The sequence below is a fragment of the Falco punctatus genome, assembly GCF_963210335.1.
Source record: "Falco punctatus genome assembly, chromosome: 2".
Lineage (NCBI taxonomy): Eukaryota > Metazoa > Chordata > Aves > Falconiformes > Falconidae > Falco > Falco punctatus.
The window spans coordinates 44832196-44857410 of NC_137581.1; the positions used below are offsets into that span (position 1 = coordinate 44832196).

The following is a 25215-nucleotide window of genomic DNA, read 5'->3' on the forward strand; positions in this document are numbered from 1 at the left end:
AAGATCCTTACCTGCGGACAAACAAATGAAGCTCCTACCTCACATCATCTAGCTCCGTCTATATTTACCAGTAAGAAATAGGTGTCTTTATTTCACCTCTCTGAGAATGGGCTGGTGTGCCCCCTGGGGATTCCTGTCTCTATCCACTGATTTAATAGGAATATTAAAATAGGTGAGTAGATGAGGTGTGATGACTTATATTTAGATGGCTATAGTGGGGTGAAATGAATCCTGTCCATACCAGCACATGATTGATGTTGGAAGAGTAAGCACCTTGCACTTTGCTCTTAAATGTCATAATAATTTTGGTTAGATTTAATGTGTTTCTAAAAGTGTTCCTGCTTTTATTAAATTGATCCTTGTTAATTATAATGCAATAAATTTTAGAAGAAGCTTTAAAGGGTAATGATTTATGCATCTATGTTCAAAAATCAGAAATATCAGACAGCAAGCCAGCAAACTCCTACAGAATACAGAATGTGCATTTGAAAAGTAATTTAAAATCCCTATGCAAGTCAAATAGGGGCAGAAGGATGTACAAGACATATTAATATATTGTGACAAACTATAAAGAAGCTTTCAGCTATATAGCATCTTGACAGGCTGTTCAAAATCAAGTGTTTAACCTCACTCTTTACCTTGATAATAAGGTTTCCCTCTTTGCTTCACACATATATTATGCCATATTTAACACTCAAAAGGAAAAAAAAATGGTAATAGTTTCTTCACTGAGAGCCAACTTTGTTGGGATGCACTCCATGACTCTTCTTGTCTTTTATCATAAGAAAAGCATCCTGTACTTGCTTGTATAGCAAACAGATCTTTCCTAGCAGTAGTCCTGATATCCAAATAGGGATTTATGAGGCTATAGCCTTGCCCCTCAGGAACAACTGCTAGTGTGTTAATCTGCCAAAACCCAAACCAAACAACAACAAAAAAAACCCAACCAAAACACACATACCCCAAAATATCAAGGGAAAAAAACCCCAAACACAATATCTCTTTCTTAAGTCCTGTCTCTCTAAAGATACAGGCTTTACTTATTTCCTCTGAGCAGTCAGTGTTCACGTTAGTGACACAACCTTATTAATCCATTAGTGCTCATAAAACTCCACAACAGTAATCAAAAAGTATTTATAGACTCAAAAATAGAACCCAGGGTATCTCTCTATCATAAAAACCACCTTTTTTTGCGATGTTCATTCCATAAATTTAGTTATTCATTGCTCAATCACACCTAGCATGGTAGTCTTTCTGGTCGATAAATGCCTACAAGACCTGGTGATTTTCATGCATCTGTATCATCTGCTTTTCTTAGATTGCCCTATGCTGATCACTATTCAAACAGCTGCCGCAATTACTGAACTTCTCCCGGTACATCCCACTCAGCTGCTGTGTCTGAGAATTCTGCTGGTCTGCTGAGAAGCTGTATGTGAGATGCTAGAAGGAGTAAGCAGGTGCAGGTAAATAGCTAAAATCTCTAGAAAAACCCAAGAAAAAATGAATTCTATCAGGTGAAATAAAAGTACCTGTGCAAAGTCGTGAGTTCTTATAATTCTCTTAGCGCACTACCGGTATTTCACAGCTTGTTACAAAAATGCCTCAGACAGGGCACTGTAAGGAAGTGAATGGTGATACTTATCCATAATGTCTTGGACTTTTTGTGAAGATGCACGTCATGAGCACAGGCAGTGTGCACACTGTTCACATCAATGATGGTGTCTGCATGGTACCAATAAAACTCTCAAGGTATAGAAATGGACTGAGTTGGTTTCTGTTATTGTTTTTCTGAGTTAGGGGAATATAGGATGTGGGACTACTTCCAGTGGCTAAAATGGCAGCAAGAATCAGGAAAAAAATAAGCTGACAGACATCATTATTATAATGATTCCAATTCCTCTCAGAACCAGTTATCAGTTGTCCTACACCTAAGATGAAGGTGTAGCCTATGTACATAATAAAAAGCAGGAAGAGAAAGGTGAAACACTTGGGATTAATTACATGCTGAATGTGTCAACTACAGAAATATTGGGCCAAATTTTCAGGACTGCTACACATTGAGTTTAATTGTGTCATTCTTTAGCATTTCTCTGTAGAGGAATGAAGCTGCGTTAATTAACATTGATAACATACAGCTGTGGGCTGGCTTCAGGGGCGGCGGGTTGGCCGATGTAGATAAGGTGCAGCTGTGGCTGGTTCTGTTGAGTGGTTGAGAGGCAATGGAGAGAGAGCAGCCGAGGAAGAGAGAGGAGAAACAGAGAGGAGAGAGAGAAGGAGCGCCCTGGGTGAAGAGAGACCAGGAGAAGGCAGCAGAGGGACTGGCATGAAGAGTATGTTGGTATGAGATGGTAAAAGACCTTGTTGCAGCTTGGTAGTTTGGAGAGTGCTGTGACATTTCTCTAGTTCAATTGTTCTCAAGTCACTGTATTTCTGGGTAGACATCAGCCTTTATGCCCAGATTCAGTGAAGGTATAATAAGTGTAACAGAGCAAAGTGATATTTTTTTTTTTTTTTTTACTTCTGTTGATCTTCAGTTTACATATGTACCCTATGCTGTATTTATCCTTTTGGGAAAAAAAAATGCATAAAAATAGCCATTACTAGCAATAGGAACTCTGCATGAAGGATCATCTTTAAGAAAATCTGCAAATGAATGCATCTTTTGAAAGTACCTATGTTATTCAGAAGTCAGGCACATTCTGCTTTTTCCTTGCTTCTTAATAACAAAGCAGTAAGCTTGTTTCATGGTAACAATAATAGCCACTGTACCAAATTCAATCCAGTGCTCTAAATACAGCGATACTGACATCTGACAACACTTGTGGCAGATTATTATGGTCCTCCATCATCAAAGCACAGTAAAACTTCAAGGCTGCAGTAAAAATTAATCTGGCCGTGAAACTGGCCTATAATTATGACTGCCCCTGTCCCCAACTACCACAACATTGATGTGTACAAGTCATCAGATGTGACTTTGTGAGGGTATTATATGTACATAAAGCTTGCAGGGAGAAACAGGTGGTTGCTACAAAACATTCAGAAACCAACTACTTAAAGTGCATCTTTTTACACCTCCTGTGTCATTACAGACAGTGCCATGAGTAAGCGAGTTAGAAATATCTAGGATGTTTTGAAAACTTACTACCACTGATCTGGTAATAACATTTCACCTTTCTTGCAGAGACTACTGATTCAAAGTCTGGCCTGAGTCGATCTGACCAAGAAAATTATTTTGATTTAATTGCTGTAGTAGTTCTAGTGAAAATCCTAAGGATGAAAGTCTCCATTACAAAACCACAGCCATCCCTAGGACTTTTCTGGATCCTCAGAAAAGGTGAAGGAACTGAATACCCAGAAGAAACTGGTCACTGGCATAGAGCTGGGAAAAAGCTAGGGACGCGGTGCTGCTGGTGGCAGAGCACTGTTAGGAGGCGCAACTCATATTGATGGAAGATGTTTTCTCTGAGGCTTATCAAAGGACTAATACTGCATTCATTCAATTAAATACTGATTTGGAGTTTTGTATTGTCTCCTGCTAAGGAGAGGCATATATTGGGTTTCGCCTCACTTGCTTAATTGCTTTTGTATTCTCAGTTTGCCAAGTGTCTGTATAATCCATATGTGGTAATAATTTCATGCGCAAACTTTAGTATGCACAGTGCTGCAGAAGTTGAACAAACCTTGTCAATCACTGAACACAGGAAAACCTGTTGGTGGAACAAATTTGCTGCATGCTTTAATTGTAGTCAAAGAGGCCTAGCATTCCCCTAGATTTTCATGGTTTGCTGTTCAACTAGAATTTCTTCCATGCATCTGAAATTTGCTCCAGGTTATGTGATGTTTTGTGGTCCATCACAACATGGCATATTACCAATTGAGACTATATAATCCACGATGAAAATATGCCCTTAATTCTCCATGACAAATGGAAAGAATTTGGATATCTTATTTAGAACAGTAGAGGGGAAATGGAATACAGCCCAGCTCTGTAGTTTATCTTTTTTGTTAAAGCAAAAAGGCTATACACGTAAAAGGTATCTGAAACTTAGATTATTCATGAAGGACTCAGTGGCTTAAGCTTTGCTGAGTTGGCTTGCCCATTTTTCTTAACTGCTTCCTACCCATGCTTATTTCCATAATAAATGTGCCGGTATAATTTTGGATATCCTTTTATGATATTGAAATAGGCCTTCTGGAAAACTCATTTAGCATTTCAATATAACACTTCTACAGAGTTAGAAAAACAGAACAGAAAACTTTATCCTTTACAAATCAGTGAAAACGGCCCTTTTGACTACGTGAGACTGCAGTTGCACAATTTTTTAAATTTTCTTTTAACATTCCACAGCATGATAGATGCAATGCCAACACGAAGAGAGGTATATGGTCTCTACTCCAAAAAGAAAATTTTCTATTATATTCTACAAACTAGTTTCAAACTCTAGGGACATGGCTTTTAAAATGGTATCCATAGATTGTCTCACGTTAATTACTTCTTTAAATCTATCATATTTTTTTCTCAGGGATCTGCTTATTAATATTGACATTATAGTGTTAATACCTTTTGTATTGTAAGTAGTACAGTGTGAGAGTGCTGTAGAATAATTAATTATAATTGTAAATGCATCCAGATATTTTGAAAAAGAAATAAATAGATTTGATTACTGCTTATTATCTACTTAATGCATGTGTAAGTAAATGTTTAAATACTTTGCATTTGCAACTGAAATTGAGTCTTCTTATTCTACCTGCAGCTGGGCTACAAACTAAGTCCATAAATAACAGGTGTTTTAGTTTCACTGACTCATTTCTCAGCTTCCTCAGGGTCAGTCAAGCCACTAAATATTTCCCAGATGTGCCTTACAATACAAGGTCTCAAATCAAAGTACTATCATTGTGGGATGCCTCATGTTGAGATTAACCCCTCTCTTATTTGAAGATTTTTCTTCTGGATCAGTGGCTGACTGTTCTGCAATGGCCAATGTTCATGGCTGACACTAAACAGGCACAAAAACCCCCTCATTTTCTTTCATGAAGATTTAATTTTGTTTTCCTGATGCTGCCCAATACATCTTAATGAAAAGGTTTTACAGAGCTGAAGTGAGATAGGGCCTGGAAACTGTTTTATGTTCTTTTGTGCTTTTCAGTTCTTCCCTTTTCTTCCCTTCTTCCACCATGTGAGATGGACTGCATTGCATCAGTGCAGTGGCAGAAGACCAATAGTGCTACATTTAGCTGTTTGTAATAAACATTCCCTGAATGATGGGAAATATTTCTACCTTGGGAGCAAAGTGTGATACACTTCCCCATCAACCCTCCAACCCCCACAAATGGGCAAGAGACGAGAACTGAAAATCACATCTAGGAATCTTGCATGACCCTACAAAACATTGCCATGAAACTTAATTGTCACTGGTAAAGCTGGGATTATTTGTAGTCATATAAATTCACCTTTGCAGACTAATGCTTTAATTATTGCATTTTGAGTTTTGTTATTTGGGTTTTTTTTTTTTTTTTTGGTTTGGGTTGTTTTGGGGTTTTTTTGGTATATTAATACAGTTGAAGACATTTCAAGATCATAATTAACTGGAAGACTGAGAACCAAAATCAACTCAAAATCAATATGAAACATGGTTACTTCATGGGACCAAAACAGTAACCGTAAGGGAGTATTCTCCACTGAATAGGTAGATTCCTAGACTGTTTTTGCCCCTATGTCATTGAAACTGTTACCACAGACCCTAAAGAAAAGGCAAAAATAATGCCCCTAAAATCTGTATAAGACTAAAATATTAGGGGAGTGACCACCCAGTATCATGGAGAACTTTGTACAGCTTGGTAAGCAGTTTAATAAAACTACATGTATTTCAACATGGTGCCAGGAGAACTCATTCATCAAGAAATAACGGGGAAAGAAATTAATCTGAAGAAGCTTGTGAGAAATAAAACCAGCAAAAAGGCTCTTCCATGGTAACGCAATGCTTACACGTAACCCAGGAATTTATACTCAGAAAGTGTAGGAAGGTTACAAACTGCTGTGTGTCATCCCACTGGAATAATAAGACCAGCTCTGGTGTCTACAATTTAATAAGGATCTTGAAAAATCAAAGACATTTCAAATAAGGTTCTCAAGGATGATTAAAATGGAAACTCTTCCTCATGGAATTCATGGAATAAAGTATTTAAGACATTGAAGAGAGGTGAAAAATTACTTAAGTACCTACCCAGAGAACAGGAATTCAGTAATAATGGGCTCTTTGATCTCACAAATAAAGGTGTGACATTGTGGAGGCTCAAAAGGTCTCTTTTCACTGGTTTCAAAAGGGCAGGGTTTTCTGTTCCACTGGAGTGTCAGAGATGGTCAGAATTGAAAGTGGTAGGATTGAAATTTCATCACTTTTGGGGTCTTCACAAAAGGCTCCCTTCTGTTATGACGACTGATGATTTTCATGCATGAGGTAGCTGACTATAGTGAGAAGGACATGGTTCTTTCAACTGCAAAAGAAAAGCTTTAGGAGCAGGGTATCATATTGGAACTCAGACACTTCTTACAGAAGCACAGTTAGAGCATCTCAGCTGGATGCTGAAATGGATTAATTCATAGGAACTTTTGAAGTCAGACCTCTCAAAGAAACTGAAATGAGAGTGAGGCCTTGAAACATAAAATACTCAAATATATTTGTCACGTACACCAAGTCTCCAGTGGAGAAAAGAACCAGACAGCTGAGGACTTTCTTAGTGTTAGTTGGCAGTGTCAGGTTGAGATGACAGTCCAATGACCATCAGGCATATATGAGGCCACCGGCCAGGTGTGAGGTCAATCCACGATGCCCAAGCAATAATTTGGGCAGAGGGACACCTCCACCATTTCTCAGGGCAGGGCAGGGTGCCTGAGTTGGGGCCCCTGGGCCATGGGCAGGGTGTGAGGGGAGGTCCCAGGCAAGGCTGGTCAAGGCCAGTAAGGCCCTTTGGGGTCTGGATGGCAGCCTCATAAGGCTCAGCAATTAACATTTGTTTTGGTTTATGCCAGAGACCTTCTCAGGAAAGATGTTCTCAGCATGATGTCTTTTTCTGGCAAGATTGCTAATCTGTACCTCTTACAACCATTTGTGAAAAAGGGTCACCCATCCTTTCACAGTATATATGAAGAATGATGTTCTCATACAAAAATGACATTGTCTTTTGAGACCATTATTCCCTGATGCATAGCATCAGTTTATGAAGTGATGGCAGCTCTTGGGTCATGAGATCATATCAGGCTTTTTATCCTGCTGTACTCCTTTCTTTGTACAGCAGACGTTGGGGTTTAGTAGTTTTCAGCATCCTGTCAAGTAAAATGCCAATGGATGACAACCTAAATTTAATCATTGCCCTTCTGTAATTTAATCTAAATAGAGATCAGTCTGGTTCTGCAGGTTATTTTACAGTGCTGTATTATTTTGATATTGTTTTCTAACAACACTTCAGATTTGAGATAACAAGGATTAGCAGTTACATGACTCCACTCCCCACAAAATTCTCTAAGTACTCTACCAATTTTTGTGGCTTGTGTTTCATTCTTTCCACACCAGAAAATAATTCTTTATGGCTAATTGCCCACTTCGTTGCAACATTTTCTCCTAAAGATATCATAAGGATGTGAAAATAGCAAGCTAAGATAAATATTAGTCTTCTTCAGGCAGTATAAACAAACCTATGCCTACCCTGCTCCAGTGGTCCAACAATTTCTGTGGTGCCAATACAAGCTCTTTCATTTGACTTGGCCTGTATTTTTGGCATACACAACAAACTTAAAAATACTTCCTTTTCATTTCTTATATTTCCAATATCTAAGTTCCCTTTTTGTAGCTTTTGAAATAGTTTTTGTGCAACATCTTGGAAACATTATTTTAACATATTTAGAAAAAAACTCATCTAGTATTGTGAGGTTCATCTATAAATCAATAGCAACAGCTGGGAATACACTATTTTTATATCATTATTATTTTATATTTTTATTTTAGATATCATAATATAACAGTTGTGTTAGTATCTCATCCCCAGCAGTAATCCAAATTGCATCTGAGATCAGAGAGTTTGATATTTTTACTTTATCAGGTCAACAGACAGTCTGCCTTAAGACTTTGCTCTGTTGCACTTCTGTGAAACCTCCATGCCAGGGATGTCTGACCTTTTGAATCAGGGCTGGATACCTGTTCTGAAAACCTCTGCAGTTTGTTCTCTCACACTACTCTCCTGTGTCTTATAGATGCAGCAGCAGCTCACAGAACTAAATATCTGGCAATGCGTAAATGCATTTCAGAAATGTTGAAAGTATTTTTGGGGGCAGATTAAGCTGTCAATTGCAGAACAGTGCTATTGCAAATGTACCAACCAATGCATTTTTCTCCAGATGTGAACTCAATCTGAAAACGTATATGTATAGCTGGAAAAAGGAAGTATCTGTTTTCCCAGGTGTAGAAAGGGTGTTTGTGAAGTGCTTTTGACAACGGCAAGAAGTGGTTTATGGTTAGCTTCCATCCACACATCATAAATAACATTCTCACTAAGACAAAAACTTTCTACACCTAACTGCTAAAGCCAAAGAGTCCCTCTCCATTTGCTCTCGTCACTATTCTGATTAGTTAGCTCTCCAAGGCAGTGATCTCTAGTTTTGACAAAACAGTTGTAAGAGACATGAAAATAAAAAAGAAAGTATCTTCCATCTCGTTAAGGCAAGTAGGTGATGGCCTTCAGCTATACTTTCATTTCCCTGTGTGTACTGTTGGGTTAGCTACTGAATGATGCATGCTATTTCCACCATATGAAATTACATTTTTGTTTCTTTTTGCTGTATTTCAGAAGCTCTAACTCTTTTCAAAGCTGCCAGGAGTCACTTGTCAACCTACTGGGTTTTTTCACATCAAAATTTAATCTATGTATAACTGAACAACCTCTAGACTGTCAGAAAGGTGTATTTTCATGTGAAACATCTGTTAAAAACAACTTGGTGATCTTCAAAAACAGTGTTTCCCAATAGGGAAGAGAATGGTCAAAAAGCTACTTTATTTTCCTTTTGCATCAAGTGCAGAAAAATATTTCCAACTCTTGTCTGCAGAAATGTGGTGGAAAACATTCCCATTTTACAGGTTTTGGACCTATACTGAAGTGGAAGATGCCACCCAGTGTTCCACTGTGCTTCCTGCTCTGATAAGGAAGTTGCACCCATGCTACCCACTGTTTCACTTACTTTCCTCCAGCAAAGCAGTAACTGTCCTGTTCCAGAGCAGTTTCTATTTTAGGGTGAAGGCTGTTCTCCTAGGAGTTTGACCAGAAGGGCGCAGGAGAGTGGCAAAAGAAAGGCAACATGGTTTTCTCATCTATGTTCTGAAACCCACTGAGATCTTCCAAAGTCCTTGGAAGACCTACTCTAATGGTTTTGTCCCTTTCTTTCCAACGTAGTCTCTGTAAAAGCGTTATGTCCTAGATCTTAATTACATGTTGCTCGTGTAACAGTTATCCTTTCACTTGGCCACTTGGCCCTGTAACTCAGCCCCTTGACTTCTCTGCCCAAATGAAAAAAAAAAAAAAAAAAAATGCCAGCCTCTAAAAGTGCAAGAGTGTCTTGGTGGGCTTAAGACTTTGACAGATGAAATCCAGCAAATCTTGCTGCAGTGGCTGAAAAGTCTTTTCGTGCCTCTGTTACCATCACCAGTGTGGGGCTGGCACAAGGCAACGTGCTTTTGTGCCTCTGCTGTGCTAACACAAAGGCTGACAGCCAGTCTTAAATCACCAACAAAGGTGGGCTTGAATAAGATACAATTCTTGTACTGAAGTAGATTGTGCACGGGCATACATTTCTTCCTGTCAGTTCTGCTGAAGGGTGATAACCTGTTACAAAGAGACCGTAACAAACAGCTGGGAAGCAATAACGTCTTAAAGCACCTGAACTGTTTGCTAAGCGAAGCTGAATGAAAGCCCTTAAATCTGTTACAAGTGCTTATACTTTCATTTTTCGATTTTAGTCTCGGTTTAAAAACGTATAACTCATATTTTTCATTTTTATATGGAGTAATATTTTCCTCAAATTTCTGCAGTACTTTCATGGTCATCCTCCTCTACTAACATTAACTGAAAAGAATTAAAAACTTAAATGATTCTGAGCCAGCTCCTGTCAGAAGTAAAATTAATTTCTGACTCTTTCTTTCTTCCAGGCACTATTTATCAATGGAGAAGAGCTACTTGAATCTTTCCTAGTTTTCTTCCACATTCATAGAGCTTTAACTCTAGTGGGATTTTCTGCTGGCTGGTCCATTTCTCCCTACAGGAATTTTTTAGTTAATTTTATGGCTGATACCATGTGTGATTCAGTGGTTACTCAGCACCAAATAACCTGACAGTTTTGCTTCATTCAGCATTTGAATTTTAATCCTTCAGCACTTGCCACAATCCTCTGTATGGTTTCTGTGACCAGTGAACCAACTGGATCATGCGTAAGGACCTGGCAAAATACAGTTCCCACATTTTTCACTTTATAGTCCTTGCATTCATTGACAAACTTTCTGAAAACTATTATGTTGCAACAGTAAAAGTGAAACTAGGATTTGACTTACCACTTCTCTAAGTTACTTTTGACATGTTGCAGCTCATGGGACTTTTTTTTAAATTTCAGGTGGCAGGTACTTATGCTTTTGGAGGACAGAAGTATAAGTTCTGTTGACAGTCACTGTGGAGATCCAAGGGCTCACGAGTTGCTGCACAGTAACAAATGAGCTGCTCCTAGACAGGCACTGATAAATTACTATTGGTTTCTTGTCAAATGCGTTTCCCCAAGTGTAATTATGCACAGAGCGTGGATACATTAAACCCATTTCAACCACTACATTTAGCCTCCTCAGCTCTTGAGAACGGACATGCAAAAACACACTCCGACACTTCTTCCTCACTCTTAAAAAGCCTCAGTATCTCTGCTTCCCACCTTTAAAGAAAATCAATGTTTGGCAGCTGTCTTGTGTTTTTTCTGTATTCCTGATTTCCCTCTGTTTTTGGCATTGCCAACACATCCTGCAATATGCTGCAGTGCCCTTAATAACATTTTGGAACAGCCTCACTAGAAATGCCAGTTCACAGAGGATTGAATTAGCATGCATCATCTACACTGTGTACAGTTATGATTTTTGAGCCTTTCCCAGTATTTTATTGTTGATATTTCTTTTTCAAATGGGTTATACTCATGTGAGGAATGTCCCAGTTTTGTGATGTTTTACTTTTTTGTTTTGCCTCTAAATACTTTGGCTAAAATGTTGCTGATGGCACAAAAAACTGCATTACTTGACTGACCAGGCATATTTTTATGGTTATTATTTTAGTTCAGTTGCATGTTCCATTTATTAATAAGTGTATTTGCCATATACAGGTTGGCTATCTCTGTTCTTTGGCTCAGTATCAATCATTTTCAGAGGCTGAAACTGGATTCTGAGCCTCCAGCTAACCAGATAAAAATAGGAACTGTAATTTGTCACAGGTGTTTGCTGGAACAATTCCAGCAATGGACACAATGCTAAAAACTGCAGGACAATGCTAGATTTACATGACATGGTGGGAATCCCCTCTACTGCTACCTGTGATCTGTTTCTAGAGTACTATGGTTTGTGACCTTGTGTAGCTAACTCTCCTGACTTCTAGGTTTTGCTGTTGTAAATGTACCTTTATGTACACTTGAGAATTTTGAAATAAAGTTTTTACAAGCTATTCCTTCCTCACATTATGCCTGCTACAGAAGGAACACTATACCAAGTGATGCAGAGTCATGGATTTGCAGAATCAGGTAGGATGGAGGCACCTCAGGGAGATGTCCCATCCACCTCCCCTGCTCAGGGCAAGGCTAATCAGATCAGGTTGCTCAGATCTGTGCCCAGTTGAGTCTTGAACATCTCCAGAGATGGAGTGTATGTCCCATAGTGTGTCTCTGGGTCTCTTGCAGTAGTGGACCAATCTCACGGTAAAAAAACAAACAAACAAACAAACAACAAAAATGCCTTTAATTGAAATCTCCTGTGTTCCCTCTTGCAGCCACTGCCTCTCATCCAGTCGCTGTGCACCTCCAGGAAGAGCCTGGCTCTGTCATCTTTATGTCCTCTGATCAGGCAGTTGCAGACACAACTTTTAGTTGCAGATCTTCCCTTAGACTTCTTTTGCAGGCTAAATAGGTTCAGCACTTGCAGCCTTTCCTCACAGATCACGTGCTTCAGCTCCAGAGCAGCTTACTGGTCTCCTCAGGACTTAGTTCAGTATATCCATGTCTATCACGTATTGTAGACCCCAAACTATTCTAGATGCAGTCTCACAAGTGCCACATAGAGAAGGAATATCACTTCCCTGGACCTGCTGGCTACAGTCTTGCTAATACAGCCCAGGACACTGTTGGCTTTCCCAGCCACAAGGTCGCATTGCTGGCTCATGTTCCATTTCTTGCCCTCCAGAACCACCAGGATCACAGGAGGATGCCTGTATTGTTGCATGAGTTTATCCCATCCCACATGCAAGACTTTGTATTTGCCTTTGTTAAATTTCGTGACGTTTCTGTCAGCCCATTTCTCCAGCTTGTCAAAGTCCCTCTGAATAGCAGCCCTGCCCTGCAGTGTATTGACTGCTCCCCCCAGTTTGGTGTCATATGCACACTTGCTGGGAATGCAGTCCATCCCACCAGCCACATCATCAATGAAGAAATTAAAACACTGCTGGTCCCAGTACTGATCCCTGAGGGACACCACTAGTTACTGGCCACCATGCAAGTTACTTTGTGTCACTGATCACAGCCTGTTGAGCCCAGCAGTACAGCCAATTTTCCACTCACCTTATCATCCCTTTATCTAGTCCATATCTCACCAGTCTGGTGATAAGAAGACTGTAGGAGATTGTGCCAAAGGCTTGCTAAAGTCAAGGTATACAACACACGCTGCCCTCCCCTAGTGCACAACATCATCACAAAAAAGAAATGAGGTTGGTCAGGCATGGTTTGCCCTTGATAAACCCATGCTGGCTGCACGCAATCACCTTCTTGTCCTTCATGTGATTAGAAATGGCTTCCAGGAGGATTTGCTCCATAACTGTCTCAGGGCCTGAGATGAAGCTAACCAGTCTGTAAGTTACATAGATGCTCCTTCTTGCCCTTCCTGAAGGTGGGTGCTATGTTTGCCTTTTTGTAATTGCCAGAAACCTCCCTGCTTTGAAACTGCCATGACCTTTCACAAGTGTTAGCAGCATTTCAGTGACATTAGATAGCTCTTCCAGCACCCGTGGGTGCATCCCATCTGGTCCCACATAAATGTCTAAGTGAGTAAAGTGCTCCCCAATTCTGTTTTCTCCTGCTGTGGGTACCGCTTCACACCTGCAGACTGCTAGGAGGCTCAGGGACCCGGGAGGCCAAAGGGCAGACCTTACCAAAGAAAACTGAGGAAGAAAATGCATTGAGTGCCTAAGCCTTTTCCATGTCCCCCGTCACAAGAGTCCCTGCCCCACTGAGCAATGAGCCTGCATTCTCATAAGTCTTCTTTCTGCTACTGGTGTACTTACAGAAACCTTTTTCCTGTTGCCCTTTGCCTCCCTTGCTAGTTTCAACTCAAGTTGCACTTTGGCTTTCCTGTCTGTATTTCTCCATGCTTGAACAGCATCTGTTCATTCCTCCCAAGTAGTCTGTCCCTGCTTCCACCTTCTGTGTACTTCTTGTGTCTGAGCTCAGGCAGGAGCTCCATGTTCGTCCATACTGGCCTTCTGCCATGCTTGCTCAACTTTCTGAACATTGTGCGCTGTTCTTGTGTTCTGAGGAGTCTGTCCTTGAAGATCAGCCAGCTCTCCTGGGGCCTTTTGCCCTGCAGCATAGTTTCCCATGAAAGCCTCCCTGAACAGACCTAGATCTGCTCTTCTGAAGTCCAGGGCTGTAATTCTGTTGCTTATCTGGCTCACTTCTCTCAGGATCTTAAACCCCACAGTCTCACAGTTGCTGCAGCCAAGGCTGCCCTCGACCTTCGGATCTTCAATCAGTTCTTCCTTGGTTTTTGAGAAGCAGGTCCAACATCTCCTCATTGGTTCAATGAACACCTGCATCAAGAAATAGTTTTCAATACAGTCCAGAAACCTCACGGATTGTTTGTGCCATATTGCCCTTGCAGCGGATACTGGGGTGCTCAGCTATCTATGATCAGCAGCGTCTGTGATTTTGAGGTTTCTTGGGCTGCCTAAAGAAGGATTCATCTACCTTCTCTTCTTGATCAAGTTACCTGGAGGGATATCTACTACAACATGGCCTGTGCAGGTCCAGTAGAGTTCAGCAGGCGTAGGACCAGATGTCTGAGCTTTTGTGGTACTGGGGGGAAATGGTAGACCATTAGCATGGAATCCCATGCCAGAGCACTTCAGTGAGAAGCTGTCAGCATTATCAGTGCTTCACCATTGATTGATGCTGGCAGGCACCAAATGAGATGGAAAACAGAGGCTACGGAGTAACTGTGAGATTAGCACTGTGGGACTGACCTCCAGATTATGAAATCTAAATTTAAGTGTGTGGTTATGTTATATATGTGGGACCAGTTTCTAATCTCAAGGTATGAACATAGGTCTTATCTGCAGTTTGGTGCTCCTCGCTTCTAGATAAGGCAGCTGAAATAACACCTGTGGAGATGGGCCACATTTCATCTGTGAGAAAGGAAAAGATCCCTACAGCTGGAAGACAATAACTAATAAAATGCTCACTGTAGAGCGGTAAGTGTTTGAGACTCCCTAAGAAGCAGCTACAGAGAGGCTTGCTGGAAAACATCCCATGGGAGGGGGAACACCTCTATGAAGAGGAGGTTTGTACTGAGCTGGGGGCCATCCAAAGCCCCGAAGGAGAGAGTTAGTTTGATATCACACACACCGCTATAGCAGCGTAACTGGAGCCATTGAAGATGATGCAGGAATTTAAGTCTGCAGATAGATCATGGCAGAGAGATTTAAAATCTAATGGCAAAAAAAGCTTTTACTAGCAATAACGAATATGGATCTAAGTTTCTCTTCTGAAGCTCAGTAGTATTTATATGTACAACATCATAAGACAATATATGTATTGCTATGTTGTGCTATCTTTTATTGCAGGAGAAAAAAATTATGATGTTTTAAAATTTATTTTCATTTTTTTATATATTCTCCAGAATGTGAAACAATAATATTACCATTTCAGACAGTATTTTTCTTTCAGGTAAGTGCCACAGACCTCAGTACAACACAACTTTTTCTCTCTCAGGGGTCAGTCAAGATTTTATGGTTGAGATATTAATTTCTGTTTTTTCCTTTCTGCTCCGAATCTATGTGTATTTGGTTTTTCCTTCTGTCTCAGAGATCTCCTTGGTAGATAAGGCAGTAAAAATTTGGCAAAGCTGGTGTTTCTTGTTATCTGCCTGTTTTAGTCTCTACTTCACTGTTTGTAGTTGCTTATGTGGGCTGTTTTCTTTAACTCTTACAACAACTGCTCAGTCTCCAATTACCTGCCCAGCTCCTTGGCCTTTACTTCTGTTTGCTGTCTGCTTCAACAGGCAAGCCAGCTGCTTTCTCCTAAGATTATTTCACTAACCCCATGAAATCTACCCTCAGCTCATCAAGGGTGGCAAATGCTTCTAACTCTCTGTAGGTTGCTGTTGAGAACAGCTGCTCCTAGGCATTCCTATAAACCTGCTGGTCTTGTTCTCACCTTCTGGCAGCCTGGCTGAATTCATGGCTTTCCCCATCCCTTTCCTTGAGCATTCAGGACTTGATTTTTGATGGTGCCGGCTGCCCACAGTCCTCACTATTTCCATTTAAAGTTCGGGTGGTTCCGGTATTTTGGAAGTCAGGATACTGACCCTACAATTTATAACTCCTCCAAGCCAACACAGGGCACACCTATATGTGCATGGACGCAAGCCCTTTAAAACAAAGAAAGGTTTGTATGTAAAGGGAAGTACAATTTTAGGTCCATTGTTATCCGTTACAATAACAGAACTTATTCTCATGGTTGATTATCACAATAGCTAGCAAGTGCCTTCTCCACTGGAATCCACAGTAATATTATTTCTGAAATAAACTTTTGCAAAATTTCATGATCCAGTACACGACAGTTACTACAAGCAACTGTAAAATACAAAGGTCTTTCACAAACACCCATTCTGGTACCAAATGACATTCAATCTACTGTATGTACTGTAAAATCACCCTTTGTGATTGTGGGTAACAACAGGGTTTTACTGTGCAGGTGGTTTATGTTGCCAACAAGAACTCATGACAAAAACACAACATGAAGATCAGGCTGACATTAGGAATGAGTGTAGACTGGCAAGTACAATCTGGCAGCTAACTTAAATCACAAAAAATAATTGAATCATGTCTTTCTCGTCTGTTGTGGGTGTTCATAAAATAGTACACCCGTTAATCTGCTGAACCCCACTTTAATTTCTCCTCTTGGCGTTTCAGAAATTGTTTTGACAAGAAGGGTGTCAGAGGGGCATGTCCATTTTAATTCAGCCAAATCGCTCCCCTCCCTCCCAAAAGTAAAAGGTGTTGGGAAAGACAATTCTGAGATCTTCAATTCTGTAAAGAGGAGCAGCAATACCTTTGCATTCTTGTCTGGAAGATACATGACTAATGTCTAGGAAGAGCCTGGCTAGCTCTCACAGTTGTGGGTCGCTGGCCCAAATGTTACCTTGCAATAGTTTACAAAAGCTGCAGCTTTCACTTAGCTTAATCTCAGTTTTGAGATTTTTTTTTTAATTATTTTGTATGGTTTGTTTTATGTATGTTTGTTTATATAGCTGATTATGTAAACGTGTAAGCTAATATTCAATACTGCTTCCTACTAAAATTAACTACAACAAAAACAATCAGCCTGACTCTCAACTGGCTCATCTTGTGTCATTAATATATCACGTGCTTTCTATAGTATCTCTCTCCAAAAACCACACAGTCTGGAACTGCTTCTGATAGTTTTACTCAAAGCCCTGTGTCTCCTTACAGAAGAGCAAGCCTCATTTATTTCAATGATGCCACCTCTGGATAGAGATGTACTCGACATAAATTAAGCTATCCAAAACTTGGCTCACTGACATGGTTAATAATTTATTGCAGGCTTTCAGTGCATCCTTCTCACAGAATCAAAGACAAGCTCCTATAATGTGAACTGTATGGAGAAATTTCCAGCATGTCTCACAAGCACTTTCACAACATCGGTAACAAAAGGTGTGAGGCTATCACAGCGGTTCTTTACTCCAAAGACAGAAATACATAGTGCATACACTAACTGATGGAGGTGCAGGTGATTAAGCTGGTCAAATTATGTTCTTATGTATTCCAGAGAAATCCTAATAATTTCACTCATTTCAGCAGGCTTCCTCTAGTCTTGAATACTGTAAAGGAGAATCTGAGCAGTGTGTGTGTGTATTAGAGATACAGATTCATTAGTGGCAGAAAAGGACATTAGTATAGTGTCTGAAAATGACTTATTTGTGAAGCCTGCCTTGCCAGGCAGATACTTACTTTAAACAAACCCCAAACTTGGAGGTGAAGGTTTCTCATGATCACATCTGTCAGCTTGAAAGACATCCTTTCTTAGTTTCCTTCCTCCCACCACATGCCCACTGTATGCGAGTCTCACAGATTAGAAAATATTGCTCTGCACCATGGATTCAAGGCAAGGGTTTTTTCATCCAAATTAACGTTTGCAACCTACATTACTTCCCGGTTACTGTTATAATCAGATTTCTGAAGGTTTAGTTGTATCTGAGAGACACAAAACTACGATGGGATTTTAATCACTCCAGCTAGAGCTCTGGAAAAGAATGTTATCATGAATATTGAGTGAGAACATGCCGATATATGTTACAAAATAGTGATGATGGAGCTCTCCTTTTGTAGCTGGCTCATAGGGAGAAGTATGGTCACTGTCTTTCCTTACCTCCACTTGTGTCATGATACAGAAGTAAACCGCTCTGGAAAGGCTTTTAAGAGGGTTTAAAGCAAGAAATCCTGTTTGGAGAATATGTAAGCTAGGGAAGAGAAATTCTGCATTAAACATCTAAATAGGTACCCCAACAAGCTAGCACTGAACAAGCAATTTTGCATGTTCTTTGGAGAGAGGAAGCAAATCTTTCTTTTGCCCTCTGCTTCTTCAAAAGTAGATTGAATTTGAGCCTGAAGACACAGCACAATGTTCATTTGCCTCTGTGAACAGCCAGACAAAGCTCTTAAGATGAACTGGGAGTTTGATTTTATGAGAAGGCCTGGTGTCATGACAAAGGGAAGAAGGTGCTAACTGCCAGGATTCCGAGTGCCCTAAAGATAGGGCTTCCAGAAAAACACACATTTTAATTTCTCTCCACTGGACAGGTTTTTACTCTTGAAATGAGGTATGTTAATGATTATTATACGAATTAAACAAGCAATGACATCCTAGGAGCTTAGAAAGCTCAACTGTCATGTTAAAGGGTTACACTTAATAAGTACTGCAGGGTAATCCAAAGTTATAAGAACACACTTGCCACCTCTTTGAAAAAATTAACAGATTGGATTCCAAGTGTTTCTAAAGTCATGAACTACAACTCTTATAATACTGTTGATTTCCATACCATATCTGAGATCTCTCCAACATACTGGTCACTGTATGCTAAATAGCCAAGGACAAAGCTTATATAGAAGACAGACATAAATTTAGAGTGTCTTGCTTGCACTTCAGCTTCTCTGCTACTGGTTTCTTCAGATAAAGGGAGGGATATAACCATGAGCCTTCACAGTCTGTCGAAACATTAAAGCACTGGAAAAGTTTTACTTGTTTAAAATCACACCGAAAACAGCTACAGTTAATGTGTGGAAGACATTTATTGTAAACGTAGTGTCTGTAGTGGAAAGATGTTCTTTTGAAAAAATACCAGTTCAGACCATGAAAGCAAAAAGCCATATACAGGTTGTGCATTTGCCACTGAAAAAGGGATATCTGAAATTGTAAGCATCTTCTTATTCTTTTTACCATCTTTTATCTCAACAGAAGTGACATCAGTGGATCTGTTCACCACATCTCCATGAAAGTTCTTTTCAGTCTTTAACTTTATATCCCTCTGCTTAGATTTATTTCAGATAATTGTAGCATTTTTTAGACACTGTGCTTGAAGATTATTTTGTAAAATGGTAGTTTTGTCAATCAAGCAGCAGTATTTCCTCTGACTTGCACAAATGTCAAACATATTCGAACTCCTACATTTAAAATACAGGGGTTTATGTAATGTTAAAAATAATTACTGTCATCTCATACTGCTCAGAAACTGATCCAACTTAAAAATAAATTAAATTTTTCATACTTCGCTTAATACGTGTTTGCATCAGCCACAAACAGTGTTCCTCTAGGTAGTAAAGGTAAAGACTATAGGATCTGCTGCCCATTTCAGTTGAGATATTCACTTATGTTTGAAAAACACTCTATGCACAAAGTTTATGCCCATCCTCTAATCCAATACTTGGTTACATATTCAAAGCGAACGTGGTATGGTTCTCAAAAAAGGTAATGAATAGAAGGTTTAAAGAGCTCCCTCCCTCGACAAGAGAATCTCAGTGGAGGTTTCCGGGCTAAGGGACCACAGTGCCACCAAAGTGCAAGGCGGTGCCCAGATGCTGCTCTAGCCCTGAGGCCAGACAGCATCACACAGAGGGAGATTTTTGAATGATTGATAGCACGTGGAGCTTCAGTGCCTAACTGATGTTTATACCTTTTGGGAAAAAAAAATCCCCTGCTGTCAGTATAGTCAACAACCTGGCTCAAATTTCTTTTTTCACAACAATAGCAAAAATGCTGCTAGGTCCACCTGAAAGAATCCTGTTTGGCAGAAATGATGCATAGAAAACTCATGCAGTCCCGAAGTGTGCCAGCAATGATCCAGTTCGACCTATTGGCAACCCACATTAAAGGCTCCAGTGTCCTGCTAATGCATTGTTCTCTACAAAACGTTTTCCTATACTTTGTTGCTTAGAGTGGCCACTCCTTGGCTGGTCTGCAAAGCTGGTATTGTGCTGCCATGTATGAGCCCTCGGCACCTTTGGAAGGTGTGCCTGTGGAAATCATTCTGAGGATCAATTATGCCCAGGGGAATTAATTCAGGATCTGATCCTGCTGTGTCCTGCGTGCCCTTGGCTCCCAACTTGGGAGATGCTTAGTGACAGGTAGAATTAGGAGACCTCAAGGTCTGCTCCTGGTCTCACAAAAATCAACTGCAGGACTTAGATCCTTGTGCAGTGAAGGATCAGTCTCCCTGGGAAGAAGAGGATACAAATGAGCAAACCTGTGATATCTTTGCACAAACGTTCATTCAGTACCACTGCGTAACGTGAAAAAATCCCCAAAAATTTTCTTCAGGCTTACACACACACGCAATAATTTTACAGAGAATATTATAATGATGGCTAACAGTGTATCTCCAAAATACCATATAAAATACATAGTGCTGAGATCAATGGTGAGTAAAAGCACTGAAATGACAGACTCTCAGTTCAAACAAAGCATAGTATTAAAATTCTGGTGGGGGAGTTTGGAAACAAAAATCGTCAGCTTCTGACTGATGTAGTCACCTCCCTGGCCGAGTGTCAAAATAGGTCAATAGAGCCTTCTTTTCACACTAGCTAGAAGTAAATGGAAACTTTGCTGTGTTCCAGCCTAGATCAGTAGGAAAAGAGACGTTCCCACTGTCATGTAGCTTTTGTATTTGTTACACGATACTCAATGATATTAAATGACATCTGGCAGGTTTTCAGCAAAGGAAAATACTCTTGTCCCTGTGGATGGCACCACCCCTTGCACGCTGGCACCTTAAACATTACAGCCCAGCAATGTAAAACACCGAAGCACCTCAAGGTTCAGCTCAGCCAAGCGTGGCAAGGTCAGTCAGCGGAGCAGGAGGAGGGCAGGGGAGGAAGGCGGGGGTGGAGATGGCAGCCTGACCATAACCCCAGCGACTAGGGCTCAGTTTCTAATAGCAACAATCTCAAAAGCTTCTCTGTGCACAGCTTCATAATTAAGTATTAAATAAAAGTGCTGTGCTATGCACAGTGCATCCTCCTTTACAAATTCTGACTTCATCTTCAGACCTACTAGTCTATTAAATAATTCAGTCTGAAAATTCCTAGCACTAAGCAAGGACTGTGAAATTAAGGCATGGTCTGGGTCTCAATACTGTTGAACACATTGATTTCCTTCACCAAGTATTGCTTGTGATCACTGTGCTTCTTCTACTACTTGGAATCACATCTCTATGCTAATAGATTGCTAGGACGTTTTCCAAGTGCGTGTCTAGCTTCATCGTAAAAACTAAGACAAACGATCAGAACAACAGATTACAATCACAGGATCTGTGCACAGAAAGGTGTAAATGGAATGAAGGTTTGTTTTTTTTAAAAAAAAGTAATGTCTTTTTAAAACTTGCAGCAGACTTTTTCCCAAACATGAAAAAAACCCTGCTTAAAAACAGGCTCAGTCACACAGCAAACCTGCAAGAAAGTAAGGCTACCAGCAAAACTGAGTATTTTTAAAGACAAGACAGAACTCATACCTTAGTAGCGAGCAAAAAACCCTAAACTGTCTAAATGACTATGTATTATTCATCATAATGCTTTCATGATCACAGTTAGTACAAACACATTTGCTGTGCTTCCAAACATCGGTGGGAATGTTGATATGTTTACATCAGTGTAACAGAGATTTGTGTATTTTCCTTTCAGCAAACTATTATTTTTAAAACAGTGTAGGAACAGGGAACAGGAAAGCAGGCATCTGGAAAAAGGGCTGACCTACTATCTCATTTATAACAACTGCTATTTTTATGCATTTGGAGACAATCATATATAATCTATATTAGAGTGAGTTTTCAATGCCTTTATGCTCAGTCACGTGGTTTTCTGAATATGGGATTCCACGGTGTAACTCCGGACAGGCATGTCCCAGTGCTGGGTGGATTAGTGCACCAAGCGAGGCGTGGTTCAGAGGTTACTGCAGAGGTTACTTCTGCAATTTGGATTCCTCACAGTATAGGTGTACCCATGGTGCCCTACAGCACTGTATCCAGTTTCTCAGGTAATTGCTCAGTTTTTTCTACTCTCCCTTTTCCTTTTGTGTGGTTCCCCTATGTGTGGTTTGTGGTTGGTAATAAAGGGAGGAGGGGAGGAAGAAAAGCGGGCAGGGCTCAGTGTATCTTCCATGACTCTTGAAAGATCCGAGGCTTCTCCAGAGCTAAAATAATGGAAATATTGTTCCTCTTTTCTTGTTGGGGAAAAGGACTAACGTTAATTAAACAAGGCAGCTTCTCCCCGTTCAGCAAAAGGCGTTCACTAGGAGAACTTTGGCTTCTGGCCACCAGAAAAAAAAATAAAAATAAAAAAAATCGCCAAACCACCTCATCTTGCTTCTGAATTAAGTACAGGCAATACTCTTAGCTCTTTCCGTTTCCCAGTGGCTCCCCAGCCGCGGGAAGCGCACACTCCCCTGACCCCTGCGACACCCGCAGCGCGGGCGCGGCCCCCGGCCCCCTCGCAGCGCCGAGCCGTGCCCGCCTCCTCCCGGGGCCAGCGCCCTTCCCGCCGCGGTGGGCCGGCCGGGCCTCGCAAGCCCCGGGGCGCCGAGCCGCTGCCTGCGGGGCTCGGCGTGCCGGCCCCTCGTTCGGCGGAAGGGCCGGCGCGGTGTGAGAGCCGGCGGCTCTGGCGGGGCGGGGGGAAGCTTCAGCGACCGGCGCTGGGACCGCGCTGGCTTCCGCCCCCCCTCACGGCAGGCGGGAGGGCGGCTGCTTCCCCGCCTTGCCCTCCCGGCCGCTCGCCGATGGCGCGACCCCTCGCCTCGCCCCTCTCGAACATCTGCACCCCGGCACAAGAGCGACTTGTGTGCGCGGCCCCGCCGCCGGATGAAGCCCGCCTTTGTCCGCCCTCGCACCCCCGGCACAGCGGCGAGGCGCCGCGCATATCAACGACCCGCCGCCCCCCCTCGCCAGCCCGCCCCCTCCCTCAGGCCCGCCCGGGGACCCCGTGCAGCCGTGGGGCCGGAGGCGGCCCGCCCGCGGGTTGCTGTGGCAACGCGGGGCCTGCGGGGCGGCTGCCGCCCTGCCCTGCCCGGCCCGGGCCGCCCGGCCCCGCGGGGAAGGGGAGCGGCGGGGCAGCCCCCTCCTCGCCGTGAAACCCTGTGTGCTCGGTGGCGGTCGCCGCGCTGCCCGCTGAAACCTGCAGCCCCGGCATCTGCGGGCTGTTCGCCGGGCGCTGTGACACCGGGGAAGGCTGAGGCGCCCCCCCTGCCCCGAGGCTTTGGCACAGCGCCGAGCCATGCAGCAGGCCGCGCTCTGCGGGTTGCCGTTTCTGTACCCCGTCCGGGCTAACGCCATGAAAACATCACTGCCCCTTTCCCCCGCTGAACGCTGCTAAACGCCGCTTCGCTATCGCAGCTGGAGAACTGGCACAAAACTCGCTTCTCCAGAGGTTTTGGCACCATCTCGATGCTCTCCCCGGGTGCCCCGCACGCCGCGGGAGGGGCGGGGGCCCGGTCCCCCCTGCAGCGGGGCGCGGCGGGCGCTGTGCCTGGGCATCGGCTCCGGCGCTGCTCTGCGCCCCGGGGCACAGCCCTGGGCCCGGACTTCCCTGCCGAGGTTTTCCAGCTCCATAATCGGTGTATTTAGAAACCGTTTTCTCCCGGGAAGAGTTAAATCGCCGGCTTTATACAGTTATATAATATTTGCTGGGGTTTGTGTGCTCTGGTTTTGGTTTGGCTCTTTGGTCTTTTTTTTTTCCTCCCTTTAAGATTTGTCATGACAGACCAAAAAATAAAGCAGAATGGAGCAGAAAAATATCCGAGCTGAACTGCACTATGAGGTCATTTGTGGGATAGGTTTTGATTTGGTAAGCTATTTGAGATGAAACTGGACAGAAAAATAAAAGATGATAGGAGATTAAACAGTACATTTTTTAAAACCTGAAAGTCAGCAAAAATAAGACTTAAGCTAAACAGCATAAATTAATTTCTTTAGTGATTGTGCTGCTGTAAAAGCAATAAGCAGTTTAGTCTAAGAGTGCTGTGAACCCTTTGAAAGAATTGTGTTATCTACATACAGTCATAAATTAAAGTGAATTCCTGGCACTCGGAAGAGTGGCACTGCTGTCCTGTGTGCTTGTGACTTAGTGTATCATGTCATTTACATTACGTAATACAGAAAAGACCCCAAAATACTAATTCTCTTACGAGATTGCTGTTTGTTTAAATTCGTGATCACAGGCATTTACAGAGGGTGATACCGGCTAATCCTCACTGTCTGATTTCCTAAGTAAATTATTTTAGGGATCATTTGTATTCAAAAAAACTACTCTTAACTGGCTTTCTGGTTGTACTTAGTGATGTATCCCTGTTGTACGTAGCAAGGTTGCTATCGTACAAAATGAATGAAAGATGACAAAAGCCAAAGACTGAAGAGCAGCACTGAGAATTTTAAAAGACTTTCAGTTCTGTGATGCTCTCTCTTTCACTCTATTCTTTCCAACAGATTAAACAACTGCTGTTAAGTAAACCAAGTTGTGCAGGTGGAGCTGGGTTTAGTAAGACATGCTGCTCTAGTAAGTCACCTGTAAAACAAAATTATCTTTGATGTTTGAATAAATGCAGTTCTTACTACTTTCTTGGTCCACAACATTATCTAAAATGTAGCTTGGAGTATCTACCTAAAAGCTAAGCATATTTGAAAAAACCACCCACAAAGTAAGTATTCAGTCCCTATTCATGAAGCTGGCATAGTCTTCCTTTGTAAGAACAGGTACTTGTTAAAAGCACCTCTTTTTGTCAAGAGAACCATGACATTCCATGCCTGTAATTTTTTTCAGTGACACTTTGTTAAAAGGGGCTATTACTCTGGGAAGCAACAGGAATATGTGTGGGTGTGGTGGGGAGCACTCTCTGGAGAAGAAGTTTCAGAGAAACTCAGGTAAAGGTCTGGCCAGAATGGTGATGGGGTCGTAAGAGAAAGAGAAGTGAGAAAGAATCTAGAAGCCTTACCAGAGACCTGCTGCTTATCCCCAACATTTCCAAATGGGGGTTTAAGTCTGAGAAATAAGTAAAAAAATGAATTGTCTATACTCTGTGGTTCCCAAGGTATTTGAGAGTGTCTTTAATGTTTCCACTCTAAAAGGGGGTTAGTTCTTTTCTCTGTACACTGCATTTCAAAGTCAGTC

General features: G+C 41.7%; 1 long non-coding RNA gene across 2 annotated transcripts in view; it reads left to right on the forward strand.

Moving 5' to 3' along the window:
- The window catches only part of LOC308058528, a 51601-nt gene extending 27027 nt beyond the window's left edge, over window positions 1-24574 (forward strand). Inside the window, exons 2-3 of one of the 2 annotated variants that reach the window (XR_013925859.1) lie at window positions 1319-1463; window positions 3182-24574. This is a non-coding gene — a long non-coding RNA (uncharacterized lncRNA). Of the gene's footprint in view, window positions 1-1318 lie in introns of both variants that reach the window. The other variant, XR_013925858.1, reaches the window with a different exon arrangement.
- The last annotated feature ends 641 nt before the right edge of the window (window positions 24575-25215 follow it).